Genomic DNA, 16,362 nt, shown 5'->3' on the forward strand with positions numbered 1-16,362 from the left:
CACCCCTTCCTATGCCCCAACCCCCAGCCCAGAGCCTGCATCCAAACTCCGTCCCAAAGACGGCACCGCTCACCCCTTCCTGCAAACCCACCCCTTCCTGCACACCCACCTGCAACCGTCCTCCCCCCAGAGACCGCTGTAGGAGCAGGAGCCTGTCATTCCTCTAGTGTAGAAGCGGTCTGTACATCAGTGCACACCGTACCCACCACAGTCCGCGTCCATGTTTCAACCCTTGAACAGGAATTCATAATAAAAGAAAACTTTGTTAATAATCAGTATTCCATTAAATTTATTTTAAAACGTGTGTTGGAAGGGGGGAAACCTGGAGAACGGGGTATGTAACCGCAGATCGAAGTCAACAGTCACTGAAACAGGCTCAGGTTCAGCTTCTCTGTAAATCAAGTGGACACTCATAGGTTACCCTGCTCTCCGAGGAACCTAGCTTTCAAAGCCTCCCGGATGCACAGCGCTTCCCGCTGGGATCTTCTATCGGCACGGCTGTCTGGCTGAGCGTAATCAGCAGCCAGGCGATTTGCCTCAACCTCCCATCCCGCCATAAAGGTCTCCCCCTTGCTCTCACAAGATTGTGGAGCACACAGCAAGCAGCAATAACAACGGGGATATTTTTTTCGCTGAGGTCCGAGCGAGTCAGTAAGCTCTGCCATCTCCCCTTGAGACGTCCGAAAGCACACTCCACCACCATTCTGCACTTGCTCAGCCGGTAGTTGAAGAGCTCCTTCTCACTGTCCAAGGTGCCTGTATAGGGCTTCATGAGCCAGGGCATTAGCGGGTAGGCTGGGTCCCCGAGGATCACTGTAGGCATCTGCACATCCCCAACCGTTATTTTGTGGTCCGGGAAGAAACTACCTGCCTGGAGGCGTTTAAACAGACCAGAGTTCCTGAACACACGCGCATCATGAACCTTGCCCGCCCACCCGACGTAGATGTTGGTAAAACGTCCCCTATGGTCCACCAGTGCTTGCAGCACCATAGAAAAGTAGCCCTTTTGGTTAATGTACTCGCTGGCCTGGTGGGCCGGTCCCAGGATAGGGATGTGAGTCCCATCTATAGCCCCACCGCAGTTTGGGAATCCCATCGCGCCGAAGCCATCTATGACGACCTGGACGTTTCCCAGGGTCACTACCTTTGAGAGCAGTTGCTCAACGATTGCGTGGGCTACTTGAATCACAGCAAGCCCTACGGTAGATTTGCCCACGCCAAAGTGGTTCGCTACTGACCGGTAGCTGTCTGGCGTTGCAAGTTTCCAGAGGGCTATGGCCACTCGCTTCTGCACAGTCAGGGCTGCTCGCATCCGGGTGTCCTGGCGCTTCAGGGCAGGGGACAGCAAGTCACAGAGTTCAAGGAAAGTGCCCTTACGCATCCTGAAGTTTCGCAGCCACTGTGATTCATCCCAGACCTGCAGCACTATGCGGTCCCACCAGTCCGTGCTTGTTTCCCGGGCCCAGAATCGCCGTTCCACACCATGAACTTGACCCATTGCCACCATGATCTCCACTGCGCGGCGTACCCTGCTTTGTGAGAGGTCTGCACCACTCTGTGACTTCCTGTCCTCACCGCGCTGACGGAGCCTCCTCGCCCGATTTCTCAGCAGCTGACTGTGGAAGAGGTGGACGATAAGGTGCGAGGAGTTGACAACGGCCATAAGTGCAGCGATGATCGCAGCGGGCTCCATGCTTGCAGTGCTGTGGCGTCCGAGCTGTAACCGACCAGAGAAGGGTGCGAACACATTTCCCGCCGGCGCTTTCAAGGAGAGAGGGCGGGAGTGACGGTTGAATGATGACAGTTACCCAAAACCACCCTCGACACATTTTTTCCCCCAGCAGGCATTGGGGGCTCTACCCAGCATTCCAATGGGCAGCGGGGACTGCGGGAACTGTGGGATAGCTTCCCACAGTGCACCGCTTCCAAAGTCGACGCTGGCCCCGTTACTGTGGACTCAGACAGTCGAATTAGTGTATTTAGTGTGGATACACAAATTCGACTTCATAAGGTCGAATCCACAAATTCGAATTAAGTAGCTTCGAAATAGTCTTGTAGTGTAGACGTACCCTTAGAATGATTTGTTAAGTCCCATTTTTTAAATGCTTTAACTTGGTGCTCTTAGGCTTGGCGTATCATATGGCAGTTTAGCATTAGAAGCAGCAGGGGCGGCTCCAGGCCCCAGCACGCCAAGCGTGTGCTTGGGGCAGCAAGCCGCAGGGGGCGCTCTGCCGGCGCCGCGAGGGCGGCAGGCAGGCTGCCTTTGGCGGCTTGCCTGCGGAGGGTCCGCTGGTCCCGCGCCTTTGGTGGACCTCCCGCAGGCAAGGGACCAGCGGACCCTCCGCAGGCAAGCCGCCGAAGGCAGCCTGCCTGCCGTGCTTGGGGCAGCAAAATGCATAGAGCCGCCCCTGAGAAGCAGTACTAACATTAGGAAGAATAAAGTTTGAGAACTCATTGAAGGCTGAAATACGTGTCTCGGCATAGGGAGGAAGAAGAGCAGGAGTTAGCACTGCACTGATAAAGCTCCAAATTCCTATCATCCTTTTCAAACACTAGCGAACCAGATCCATAGAACTAAAGAAAATATTTGTAGTTAGTGATCAGTGTCATATATAGCAACTTTTTACCAGAGAGAAAACCTCTGTGTTTCTTATAGACTTCAGTGTCACTGTAAAAAAACAAACAAAGAAACCTGACTTTGCCCATCCTTAGGGCGGGAGGGTTGGTCTTGAATCTTATAAAATCTAGGTTTGCACCCCAGCCCAGCCACAGGCTGCGTGACCTTTGGCAAGTCATTTAATGTCTCTTTGCCTCAGTTTCCCATCTGTGGTGATGGAGGTCATATATAGTTATAGATTGGATTCCTAAGTTATATCACTGAAGAAATCCAATCTTGCAGTTCCTGAACAGAGAGAGAACTCCTTTTGACATCAGTGTTAGCTGCAGGCTAATGATGCCTAACATGAAAAACCTATTTTAACTAACGGTAATACTTCTGTTATCACGTATGTGCCCTGCTAGAGTACACTGGCTTAGTACAGGGGTTCTCTGTAGGCTTACAGAGAAGGAATTGTCCTCTCTCCAGGGCATAAAATGCCTTGGAATGGCACTGATTGCTAGGGTGGCCTCCAAGCTTCAGTAACTTCCAAGCATACTTTATTTTCCTTATGTGACATGGTACCAGAATGCCCAAGGGAGTCTTGGTCCATGACTGGGGCTCCTGGGCACTACAATAAAAATCAGTAGATTGTGGTATTTGGGCATCTGACTGGGAATAATGACATGAAATTATGAAAGGAAAGTTTTGTTCTGAGTAACAGGAAAAGTTTCCTCCCATAGGCTGTGGAATAGCCTCCTCAGGAAAGTGGTGGAAGCGCTGCCATTTGGGATGTTTAGTTACTATATGTTTGTATTGTAGGTAAATGAAATTGCTGACAGCACAAGTCATCTGTTTACATAACCAGTAATGGCAAGGGCCTCAATTTTACAAGAAAATACAGCAGCAGAACTGGGGCTGTGTAGGTCTTGGGTCATGGTCTGGATAACAGGAAAATGTACTCTAGGGAACAATCCTGCCCTGGCCCCAGGGAGATGGAATGGATAATCTAATAGCCATTTCCATCTCTAACTTCTATGATTCTATGACATGTATTGGTTCCGGAACCAGCTAGTTCATCCATGCTCTATTGGCTCCACCCCCTTACAGCTTGTCTCCAAACTCACTCCCTCCTGCCTCACTGGTGCTTACTGAGTCCAATGGAGCTGGGCTTTGCAGTGCAGAGAAGGTATAGAGCCCCTGCATGTTCCAGGGATCAAGCTGTCTGCCCCACAACACAGTGGAGCTGCACCAATTCTAAAAAATCCAGCGCTCTAGAAGGATTTGACCTCTTTCCTTTGCAACTGCACTCACACCCACACTCCGCATGGATAATGTTGTTTCACACCCTCAGTCAGTTTTCAAACCTCTGGCAGACAGTTATCACCTCTGGGAATTGGTTTTTAACTAAAGAAATATACTTTAGCTCTGCAGTTTTACAAAAGGGTGGTTAATGTTGCACCCGAGTGATTTCTGTATTGCCCTACCTCTGAACACATCCCACATACCGGGTTGTCTTCGTACATTCTCTCCAGAGTATATTCTTGACACGTATGAACAGAACACATCTGGGGGATAATGTCAGTAAAAATCTGGATCTCTTCATCTTACTATATATTCTCCTAGACCCCCATGCAACCATCTTATTCCCTTCAATTGATTACTATAAATTAGCTCCTGAAAGCGTAATCCCTTTTTCTGAATTAAACCGTTTTGTTTAATTTGTTTGAAAGCAACCCCAGAAAGTTTTGGGGAAAACTCATCAATTCCATTTTCATTGCAATTACAACATATGCTGGAGATGAGATTGCAGCTGACTAGACTCAGTAATAAGGGAACGCTAAATGAATAGACCATTAGAGAATTCTAAGTGACAAGTCCAATTACTGGTGTGAATATATCAGTGCTTTCTTATTCTTTTCAGACACCCCCTTTTCCTACTCCACCAAGACATTTGGATAACTTTGGGCTTGTTCTTACCTTAAAAAGCTGCCGAGCTTCCTTGGAGTCTTCTTCATTTTCATTCTGTAGGGTTTCCTTTGCCTTGTAACTGTCTGCATTATTGCTGTGTGCCTGAAAGGGGAGCAAATATTGCCTCCACATTGACTGTATAAGGGGCTGTCCCTGGATCTGATTCCACAACGAGTGCTCTTGGAAAAGCACTATCCTTTAACTAGGAAACAAAACTAAATCCCAAACATTGGCTGAATGGCAACAGCATCAGAAGAGTTAACTTCTTCCCTTACAGACATGGGCAAATGTCTGCACCTCTTGCAGTTTGCTGGGTCCTTTCTGCAGTATTGACAGTTGTGCAGACAGACATGCTAATCTGCTCTCTAAGATCCAGTGCCTTATCCATAGAGTATTAACTCATGGTTCCTTCCATCTTAGAGATTAGACTTATTATGTATGTCTTGGTATGTTGAGGCAGGATTCAAAAGGAAGACGTGCATACAGAGTACCTTTCAGGAGATGCAGGCCTTCTTCATAAACCTGGAATACAACTGCATTATACAAGTAATGGGTTTGATTTCGTGAAGAAAGAAGGAATTAGATATGGAGTGACACAGTTCTGCTTTGCATGCCCTATTAAATGGGAGAGTTCAATTTAGGTCAATGATATTTATCAATCACATGGCGCCCAATTTACTGAACAGATGGTCTAGTGTTAATCCTTCCAGTCTCAATGAAAATACCATATTAGCAGAAGCTGTTTGCAGATAGAGACTTAAACTAAATTTAAAGACTGAAACTTCAGGCAGATTATTAATAGACCCAGATCTTGTCTTTATACAGTGCGACCAGGGTGTATGCGGATGAGCAGAACACATTCATTTATTAGCTGTGAAGGAACTGGCATTCAGAGTGTATGATTTATTTATTTGTTCCAAAACAAAGTTTCTGAAATAAAGGTGGGAGCAGAGTGGAGAAGGGAGGAAAGGATATTACATTGTTGCTAACATTCCATTCAAATTGTGTAAATGTGACTTAAACTTCAGTCTGTTAGTAATACTCTTATATTGTTATCAGTGAGAAATAACTGCTCTTTGGTTTGCCTTCTCACCTTTGTTAGGAGACACCCAGGGACTGCTGAGAGAAAAGCCTTTCTCAGTCTTTTGAGTTTGCCTGGGTGAGATCGGTTACACTGGAAATCATTACCACATGCTATAGTCCAGTATATTAAACTATTTACTAAGATGGTGAGCTGCCGGTGAGGCTTAACCAATAGGTTTGTATTGCATCCTCTGGGCCCGGCATATTCTCTGTGAGGCTGCTAGATGGTGCAGTTTTTCCCTTTCCCCCCAGCAGGGGAAGCTAGTGCTCTGGACACCTCCTTCATATAGAAGAGAGGATGAGGATAGAGGACTTCCAGATGGGAGGTCTCTTTTTCTCCCACCAGGTGCTGCAGCTGCTCCACCTACTGGCAGCAAAGCAGTGATCCCCAGTTAAGAACCAGCTCCTCCTACTGCTTCCACTTCAGATTTCCCTGTCTGGTGAAATCTTACTTCACAAGCCAGTGAAGAAGCAGAAGGAAGGGGAACAGGGCTTTTCTAAGACAGGAAGAGCGGGTGGAGAGCACGACCCCTCCCCTCTCCCCCTGCTTTCAGTGGAGGAGAGAGACCACTACTCCCCGTTATTTCAGCCCCCAACTCCACTTATTTCTCAAGGTTTTAAGAATTATTAATTTTGTTCTGCTTCTGCAACTTCACAATCTCTCTCTCCAGCTCTCATTTCTATACAGCCCTGTTCTTTCTGTATAGTACTTTACAGGACAAGATGATTTGATCCTGCTGAATATCTGGGGAGAAAATGGGAGACTGATTTATTCTAATCAAAAGCAAATTTATTTTTCTGTAATCAATACATCATTCTTTTATCCAGAGTAATTTATGTTGGTCTCATTAAATGATAATCCAGAATTCAGTTACAAAGAAGTTAGAGTAATGAGTAGATTTTTCTTGCATGAAATTCACAAAATATATTAAATTGGCTTTATCAGATATTTTCAGGCCAGGAACTGATTTATTTAGGAGTTAATGAGGCAAATGGTAAGTCCTAGTATCTGAGGAGTCTGTGTGGGTGGTGGGCAAGGAATCCTCTCTCTCAGGCAGCAGAGCAATAGTGGAGACACTCTGTGGTTGCTACTGTAGCCATTAGTTTGCCATACACTTTAATACCCCAGTGAACGGTATAGAGCAGTGATTCTCAAACTTTTGTACTGGTGACCCCTTTCACACAGCAATGTTCTCAGGGAGACCCCCCTTATAAATTAAAAACACTTTTTTATATATTTAACACCATTATAAATGCTGGAGGCAAAGCAGGGTTTTGGGGTGGAGGCTGACAGCTCGCGACCCCCCCGCATAATAACCTCATGACCCCTTAAGGGGTCCTGACCTCCACTTTGAGAACCCCTGGTATAGAGGGAATGGTCATAGATTTACCTTCCCTGGCCCATTGGTCCTCTTCACCCACAAAACCTAAACCACTCTACACAGTGGGATGCAGCGAGCCACCGTGGAGCCCAGTTCCATTATGCAGAGGGGTTATAGGTTCCCACCACAAAGCCCTTGTATCTTTTCCCTTTGCACACAGGAACTGGAGTGGTTTCACTGTAGCCAGGGCCTTCTGCACGATGCAGAGTAGGGCAGGGTTTATTCTGTTGGTTAAAAAATGATCACAGAATGATGACCTCCCAAAGCTACATAAACACTGAGGTGAAAGCAAAATATGTAGCGCAATAGACTGTGGTGGTTCAAGCAGTAAGAAACCTGCTCACTATGAACCAGTTCTTGTTTTGTCTGAGCAATGACAGCATCCCCTGAAGCCTCCCACATATGGTCACAATGAAAGTTATTGTGTGCCTCTGAGAAGAGATCCCTTTGCTGAGCCCTAGGTGGGAGGAATGGGGGATTACAAAGCTGCCAACTGCTGCACCTCATCCCTTGTCTTGCCACATGAACAGCCCGCCACTCCTGGGAAAACGAGAATAGCTCTTGCTGCCTAGGATGTTAAGATCCTGCAATGGGGCAAATATGAAATCAAGATGAACATTTAGACTAAATGGGAAAAATCAGAGGCAGAACATAGGGACTAATTGAGAACAGTGGGATGAGCTCGGTGCTCAAGCATCCCCAACTACTCAATGTGGCACCGCAGCTCCACCTCTAGATGAGAAATTTTGGTCATGGTTCAGTGGGTCAAATCTAGTGTGTGGAGGAGTTTTGGTGGAGTTTCCTTGAATCCTTGGGTAGTCACCTTGGATCTGACTTTAAAGGCATTTAGGCACCTAAAGATGCAGATAGGCACCTGGGGATTTTCAAAAGTCTTCTTGCTCCCTCATTGCATAAATTATTGCATAACACACACACACAGCCCAGAAAGGACTCTCAGATGTTAGATTATTTAGCAAAAATCTCTAAAAATACTTAAAGCAAATAAACCGGTCATTTGCTCATCTGTAGTTGAAATGTGTGTGTGTTTTCTTAAAGCTAATTCCATTCATTTTGTCTTTAGAGGGACAATCCTAACATGCTGAGTGCACTTATGAGTGGAAACTTTTCAGGTTCAGGCCTTTAAACATCTGTGATAGGCACATTCCCATGAGTTTTCTTTCAGCATACATTAGAGACAGATTCTTACAGGGTTTTTTTCTCTTTCAGAAGGTGCTTCTGGAAAAGAATGATCTTGTATGTGATGCACAGAACTCCAAGATGTATATTTTAATTTCAATTCGCCACAGGCTTCCTGCGTGGCCATGAGTGACTTCATATCTCTGTGCCTTATTTCCCTCCCCGCAGTGGGGAAATCATATTTTGATGGTATGTTCATTAATGCTAATAAAGCACTCCTCTTTTAGTGCCTGATCCAAAGGCTGTTTAAGTCAATGGGAATTATCAGGCCCTTAATGAGTCACCCTAGGTCAGCAGTGATGTTTTGATACAGGTTTTAGATGCAGCAGAGCCTGAAGGAAATTGTGCTCTGTGTGCTTTTCCAGTGCACAGGCACCACTTTGAAAGTGTAATCCTTTTTAATATTGGGAAATGGTTTCCTCTAGGAAATAAGAAAAATGTTCTATCCAACCTCCCAGATGGGTTAGGATAAGATTTCATTAGGAGGGAAGCAGGTTTGTTTTGCGCTGCTCCTCAATTCCTCCTAGTGGACAAATGGATTAGAGCTTTGCCATTTTTGGTTTCTTATTTTAATGTCAAGTATGCTTTGTGAACTGTAGAGGTGTGCCCTATTATCCTGACCTTTTAAGTCTACTTTATTTTGATAGGCCTTCCAAATTATTTCTTCTACACAGGCTAAAAACCACTGCAGACAGGTAATGGAAAGCTAGGCAAGTTATAAAATTCTGAAAAGGTCAAATGGCACAAGTACAGTATGCTTTTGCAATTCACCAAATATATATAGAGAACAGGGATACATCGTTTTTATTATAAGAAAGGGAGAACAGAAAAAAGCCTTGTGATCTGACTGCCAAGACTCTTATTACAGATGATGAATCATCCACCTTCATTTAGTCTAGGCTTATGCTTAAACTAGCTTACATTTTTACTCTTTACGATCAAGTAGTTTGCAACTTTTATTCTTGCTCTCTGATAGTGCTTCATCTTTTTCTTAGTTTTTCCTCATGGCAGCAAAGTCATCTATACATTGTGACTCCACACAGGTTGTGCTGTCAGTGGTTACTAGGCAAACAATGACCTAACCTTGATTATTTGAATGGTAACCTGAGTGGAAAATGGAGTGATATATCTGAAGTCAGGATCTAATCCTTCTGATGGCAACCTTTGTCAAGGTACTCTTTTGAGAGTTATGTAGCACAATGAAAGCACTGTGTCACAGCCTCCAGAGATGATGAAATATGATAGCTTTGTTTATTTTCCATATTTTGGCTGAGGAGAATTGCCTTTTGCCATCTTGTGCTTTGAGGGCTACTATGGCTGTAGTTACACACGGGATAAATTCCTGTAACTGCTCAATACAGTCTTGTTTTCTCAGGGTATGTCTACACTACCCGTCAGATCGGTGGGCAGCGATCGATCCAGCAGGGGTCGATTTATCATGTCTAGTCTAGATACGATAAATCGATCCCTGAGCACTCTCCTGTCGATGCCTGTACTCCACTGCCGTGAGAGGCGCAGGCAGAGTCAACGGGGGAGCGGCAGCAGTCAATTCACCGCTTTGAAAACACTGTGGTGAGTAAGTCTAAGTATGTCAACTTCAGCTACATTATTCAAGGAGCTGAAGTTGCGTAACTTAGATCGATTCTCCCCCACTCCCAGTGTAGACCAGGCCTCAGGCTTGGTCTATACTATAGAGTTAGGTTGACATAAGGCAGCTTACATTGACCTATCTCTGTAAGGCCTGGTCTACACTACGTGTTTAAACCGGTTTAAGGAGCGTAAAAAACGATTTAACGCCACACCCGTCCACACTAAGAGGCCCTTTATATTGATAAACCGGTTTCTGAACTCCTCCCTAACGAGAGGAGTAGCGCTAGTATCGGAATTACCATATCGGATTAGGGTTAGTGTGGCCACAGATCGACGGTATTGGCCTCCGGGTGCATCACTGACTGCTCTGGACAGCAATCTGAACTCGGATGCAATGGCCAGGTAGACAGGAAAAGCCCCGCGAACTTTTGAATATTTCCTGTTTGCCCAGCGTGGAGCTCCGATCAGCACGGGTGGCGATGCAGTCCAAAATCAAAATAAAAAAAGAGCTCCAGCATGGACCATGCGGATGTGATCGCAGTAAGGGCAGGCAAATCTGTTCTATCAGCGCTCCATTACAGAAGACGAAATTCAAAATCATTTTAAAAAAATCTCCACATAGACGCCATAGCAGGGACTCAGCGCACTGCTGCGTGACAAGCGTAACGGAAAGCCAAAGAATCAAATGGACGCTCATGGAGGGGGGACTGGAGGACTCAAGCAATCCCACAGTGCCTGTAGTCTCCGAAAAGCATTTGCATTCTTGGCTGAGCTCCAAATGCTTCTAGGGTCAAACACAGTGTCCGCAGTGGTTCAGGGCATAGCTCGGCAATTTATGCACCCCCCCACCCACCCCCAGAAGTGAAAGGGAAAACAATCCTCTCTTGACTCTTTTACATGTCACCCTATCTTTACTGAATGCTGCAGATAGATGCGATGCTGCAGCAGTCAACACCAACATCCTCACTACCCCCCCCCCCCGCCATGGGTGGCTGATGGTACAATATGGCTGATATCCATCGTCATCATCAGCCTATTGGCACATGGGGCAGTGCAAAAGGACTGGTAACCATGCCGACTAGCATTCAGTGAGGTCAATCATGGGCGCCTGTATAAAAAGCTCCTGATTTTTCCTGGTAGATGGTGCAGTATGGCTGGTAACCGTCTTCATCATAGCAACAGGGGGCTGAGCTCCATCAGCTCCCGCCCTTCATGTGTAAAGAAAAGATTCAATTGTCCCTGGACTAGCAGCGGGATGCTGGGCTCCTCTCCTCCACACTGCTTAATGTCCTGTCTGGACTATCATAGCAGCTGGAGGCTGCCTTCCACTCATTTCTCACTAACAAGTCACTGTGTCTTATTTCTGCATTCTTTATTACTTCATCACACAAGTGAGGGGACACTGCTACGGTAGCCCAGGAAGGCTGGGGGAAGAACGGAATCAACAGGTGGGATTGTTGCAGGAGCACCCCCTGTGAATAGCATACAGCTCATAATTTCTGCTGGATCTGACACAGAGCAGCTGTGCTCTTTGGTTCTATGATACAGTGGTTCTCTAGTACACTTGCCCATATTATAGGCAGGACTGATTCTATTTTTAGATACCAAAAAGGAGGGATTGACTCAGGGAGTCATTCCCAATTTTGGCTTTTGCGCCCCTGGCTGATCTCAGCCAGGGGCACTTATAACAGCAGCAAATGGTGCAGTGCAAAAGGACTGGTAACCATGATCATCTTATTATCAATTTATGGTATGGTAGATGGTACAGTATGGCTGGTAACCATCTCTGCTGTCATGCAAAAGCAAAAGCATGCTGCTGTGTAGCGCTGCTGAATCGCCTCTGTCAGCGGCATCTAGTACACATACGGTGACAGTCACAAAAGGCAAAACAGGCTCCATGATTGCCATGCTATGGCATCTGCCAGGGCAATCCAGGGAAAAAAGGCGCGAAATGCTTGTCTGCCGTTGCTTTCCCAGAGGAAGGAGTGACTGACGACATTTACCCAGAACCACCCGCGACAATGATTTTTGCCCCATCAGGCACTGGGATCTCAACCTGGAAATTCCAAGGGGTGGGGGAGGCTGCGGGAACTATGGGATAGCTACGGAATAGCTACCCACAATGCAACGCTCCAGAAGTCGACGCTAGCCTCGGACCGTGGATGCACACCACCGATTTAATGTGTTTAGTGTGGCCGCGCGCACTCGATTTTATACAATCTGTTTTGCTAAACCAGTTTATGTAAAATCGGAATAATCCCGTAGTGTAGACGTACCCTAAGTGTCTAAACTACAACATTGCTCCTGCTGATGTAAGTCGTCTACTACACTGACCTAATAACTCCACCTCCCCGAGAGGCATAGCACTTAGGTTGATGTAGTTAGGGTGACGCAGTGTCTGTGTAGACGCTGTGTTACTTACATCACCTTGCCTTGGGCTGTCAGCCCTGGGGCCCCCGGGCTCCAGCTGTGAGTCATAGAGCTAGGGGAAGGGGGAAGCTCTGGTTGCCAGTGCCCCACAATGCCCCACGCAGTTAAGTTGTTGGAAATGCTCCTAGTGAGGATGTACATGGCTGACAGAGAGGGCATAGTGTGGACATGAACCACAGTAGTAATTACTGTGGTGAGGGTATGTCGACCTAACTTAGGTCGACTTAATTTGGTAGTGTAGACAAGCTCTTAATCTCCAACCTTGCAAAGTGTTAAAGCACATGCATAACTTTGAGTTGAGTGAGTGCTTTGCAGGAGTCTTATGGCAGACACATTTATGAATGTGTTTAACTGCTTTGCAGGACTGGGGTCTAAGACAGCAACACATTATTGAGAAATTACAGGAACCTATCACGTGGATAACTGTAGTTATAATAGTGGTCAAAGTACAAGAAAACAAGAGGCAAGTCTCATCAGCCAAATGTGGGAAGATAGTTATGCATGTGTGTAAGTGCTTTTACAGGATCAGGAGCTAAGCTTTTTGTGATGCCTTCAACTAGTTTTTTGACACAAAAGGGAACTTTTTAGTGTTCTTAGGCTACAACGTGACTGTCTCTCATCTATGTAAATACAACTGGTAGCACTTTACTGTACCCAGATCATGAAATGTGGTGCCTTACCCTGCAAATAGATATTTAGTATTGACATCCATTGTTGTAATTGAATTTTGATGCATATTTGCTGAATTTTGGCTTATGTTTAGTCTAGTAAGGGAAAAAGTTGTTGACCTTCTGAGTTTTGAAACTCATACAAAACCAGTGACTTTCTTTCTTTCTTTCTTTCTTTCTTTCTTTCTTTCTTTCTTTCTTTCTTTCTTTCTTTCTTTCTTTCTTTCTTTCTTTCCACTTGTTCTAATCTAATTATATCAACAGCGTGAATCAATATAGTTTTTGCCACGTAACAAAAACACAAAGATTAAGGTCTTGATTCTGTCATAAGCATTCTATTATGATTCTCCAGAAAGTATACAATGTAATGAGATTCAGGAACTGATAGCAGCTCCAACTCTTCCATTTATATTTTTAAGGATATGGCTCCCAGATTTGCATATTCACGGGGTTTGAGCTGGTAGAGTCTTTAACAGAGGGTATTATTCCCCCTTCGCTCATTTTTTATTAAAGGAACATTATACGCTTGGTACTAAGAGTAATAGTGATCTCTTTAGGAAGCATACACCTTGACTGTGACTCTTTCCTGTGGCTAGTGTCTGTGACAGGGTGCATCTGTAGTGACCAGGGTACTAAAGTGGCTCCAATACTGTGAAGACTGTGGGATGGCAGAGTTCTGTGGGTGGGCGAGCGTAAAAGGCAGATCTAGAGTAAAGACGATTCCCATCAAAGTAGACTGGAGAACCAGAAGGGGTGTGGTGGTTTTGGCAGTTGTGTGTTCTCTTGTATGAAGCACCTTGGTTAGACTGCAGTGATGATAGAAGGGGGAGAGGGTGCTAGTCCACTGTATACATGGAGGAAAAGCATACTTACCCCACCCCATAGCAGTCATTCCATTGGAAGTAAGGAAAATGTGTGTCAGAGCCTGGGTGTGGTAAAGTTGTTGCCCTGTGCAGTGATGATAGGAACTGACTGGACTCAGTTTCCCTTATGCACAAAGAACTGAGGACAGAGAGGGAGACCTCAACTCTGGGGTCTGTGCAAAGAAATATTGATGGTAGACCCTCCAGGTAACCCTCCAGATGCACTGTTTAACGATATCATAACAAGCTCAGAGAACTGATACACTGGAGGGCTTCGGGGGGGGGGGGGGCAGGAAGAAGGAGAGAAGTACTCAAAAAGGGAGTGTGGATCCAGGAGTGATAGATCAGAATCACCTAGCAGAGAGGGAGGGCAGATGCACAGTCTGCTCCCAGGAGGAGCTAGCTGTGGGCAAGGCCCGGAATGAAAGACACTGAGGCGTCAGCTCGGAGGGTGAATAGGATGGAGGAAAGAAAGCTGTGTGAAAGGCTCCAGCTGCTGTGTTCCCTGTCCTATGTCCTGCCATGTTTGGAAAGTGAGGATTAAAGGTACATCTGGTGAGAAGAAACAGACTGGGTGTGTTTGTGAATAAGAAACTATAAAAACAGGCGAGGCTGCATTGCTCATAAAGTAGCTGAAGTAGCATCCTATGACAGTGTCTGGCTGTGTCTTTGTTCATTTTTCTCTTGCACTATATGGGTTTGTCAGCAACATCAGCCATTGGGTTGGGAAAGAATAGAGCATGCATACGTGTAAGGCAGATGAGAGACAATCAAAAATCACAACTATTAATAAATGATGGTGAACAATAGCATATAACTGAAACCTGGTGGGATGATTTTTAGATTTTTAGATTACTTTACCACAGCACAGTTATAACGTATACTCAAGAGGCAGCTAGAGACGCGATGGAGATGGGTGCCCCATTTTGCTAGGTGTTGTTCTTAGACATATAATAGAACAGGGAATTGGTGACAGATGACACTAAGCATCCTAGAAAGATTAGAAACATGGACAGAAACCATCACAGGCTAGATCATGACACATCCCAGATTAAGGGGCAGTTTGGAGTCTCCTTGACTGAATTCCCTGGAACAAGAGGAGTATATCTCATACACAACATCTTTTGTGGGATGCACACTACTCTCATGCTGATTGGCTCCACAGGCTGGTGTGGAGGGAGTGACACCAGACAGTTGGGGCAGATCAGTTTGTGAAAATAATCCATTTTAACCTTTTGGGTTGTAAAGATTGAATATTTTTTTCACCAGAAATGACTTGTGTTTTGTGTCTTTCTATTCATTTTTCTTAATATTACATGACAGCCACCTCTGGGGCTAGAAGCCAGGGTCATCAAAAACTAGACACTTGTCTCTGCAGCTTGAATTAAACAGACAGGCTCTGCAGCGGCTACAAACTTACCTTGTCTGTGGACTGGACACAGATGGGGACACAACACATGCAAGCCAGTGGGTAACAATTTTATTTGAGTAAATGCTGGCAGAATTCCTAAAAGCTGTGGTTCTGACAGCAGGTATATTTTACAGCACCTAAGTGCTGTGCCTTAAATCCAAACCAAAACAAAGATGGTTTTCAGCTCCTAGTGAGTGAGTGCTCCAGAAGCTAGGGCAGAAGCCTTGGCATGAGGAAATGGATCCTACTTCTGGCTCTGCCACTTGCTTGCTGTGTGCCTTGGGAAAATCACATAACTCCTTTATGCCTCAGTTTTCCCATTTGTAAAATGGGGCTAGTGATACTTATAATCCTTTCTAAAGTGACTTGAGACTTAGAGGAGACAAAGCAAGTATCTTTTATTACAGATGACTGTAGCCAGGAGCCCTCGCAGAAGCACTGAAGTACTGTGCTAAAGACCTGAGCTGAAGCAGGGATTACCATAAATTTAATGAGAAAGTAGGATACAAACACTTACAAAAGCACGAGACTAGATCTAAGTGGACCACTCAGTGCCAGAAACCAAAACCTACCTGCAAGTATGTTTTCCTAGCAACAGATTTCTATTCAGAATGAGCGGAGTCTTTTCCACTAGCAACCAGAACAGCAACTGTGTAAACTAACTAGACATGGTTGCCCAACACAAACACTGTGAAAAGGGCCTTGAAACTTTTATATGGCGGAAACATTAATATATGTAGCAATTTGCAAGGGCACACAGATGTGTTAGTTAAATCTTGAAATGTGTTGATTAATCCACAGCATCAGATGAATCTGTTAATGATATCTTTGTTCACATAGAAATAAGCATGCTGCCCACAGTGTGATGAAAATCCCATGGCACCAAGTCTCAGAGAGGGCTCACCTGATTCGGGCTCCCGGGGCTCAATCTGCAGGGCTAAAAATTGCAGTGTAGATGTTCAGGCTTGGTCTGGACTGGAGCCTGGGATCTGAGGGCAGGTCCATACTCACCGCGCGGGTCGACGCAGTGAGTTCGACTTCTCGGAGTTCGAACTATCGCGTCTGATATAGACGCGATAGTTCGAACTCCGGAAGCGCTGCGGTTGACTCCGGAACTCCACCACCGCGAACAGCGGTGGCGGAGTCAACCTTGGAGCCGCGGAGTTCGACC

Source organism: Mauremys mutica, chromosome 2 (genome assembly GCF_020497125.1).
Source record: "Mauremys mutica isolate MM-2020 ecotype Southern chromosome 2, ASM2049712v1, whole genome shotgun sequence".
Classification (NCBI taxonomy): domain Eukaryota; kingdom Metazoa; phylum Chordata; order Testudines; family Geoemydidae; genus Mauremys; species Mauremys mutica.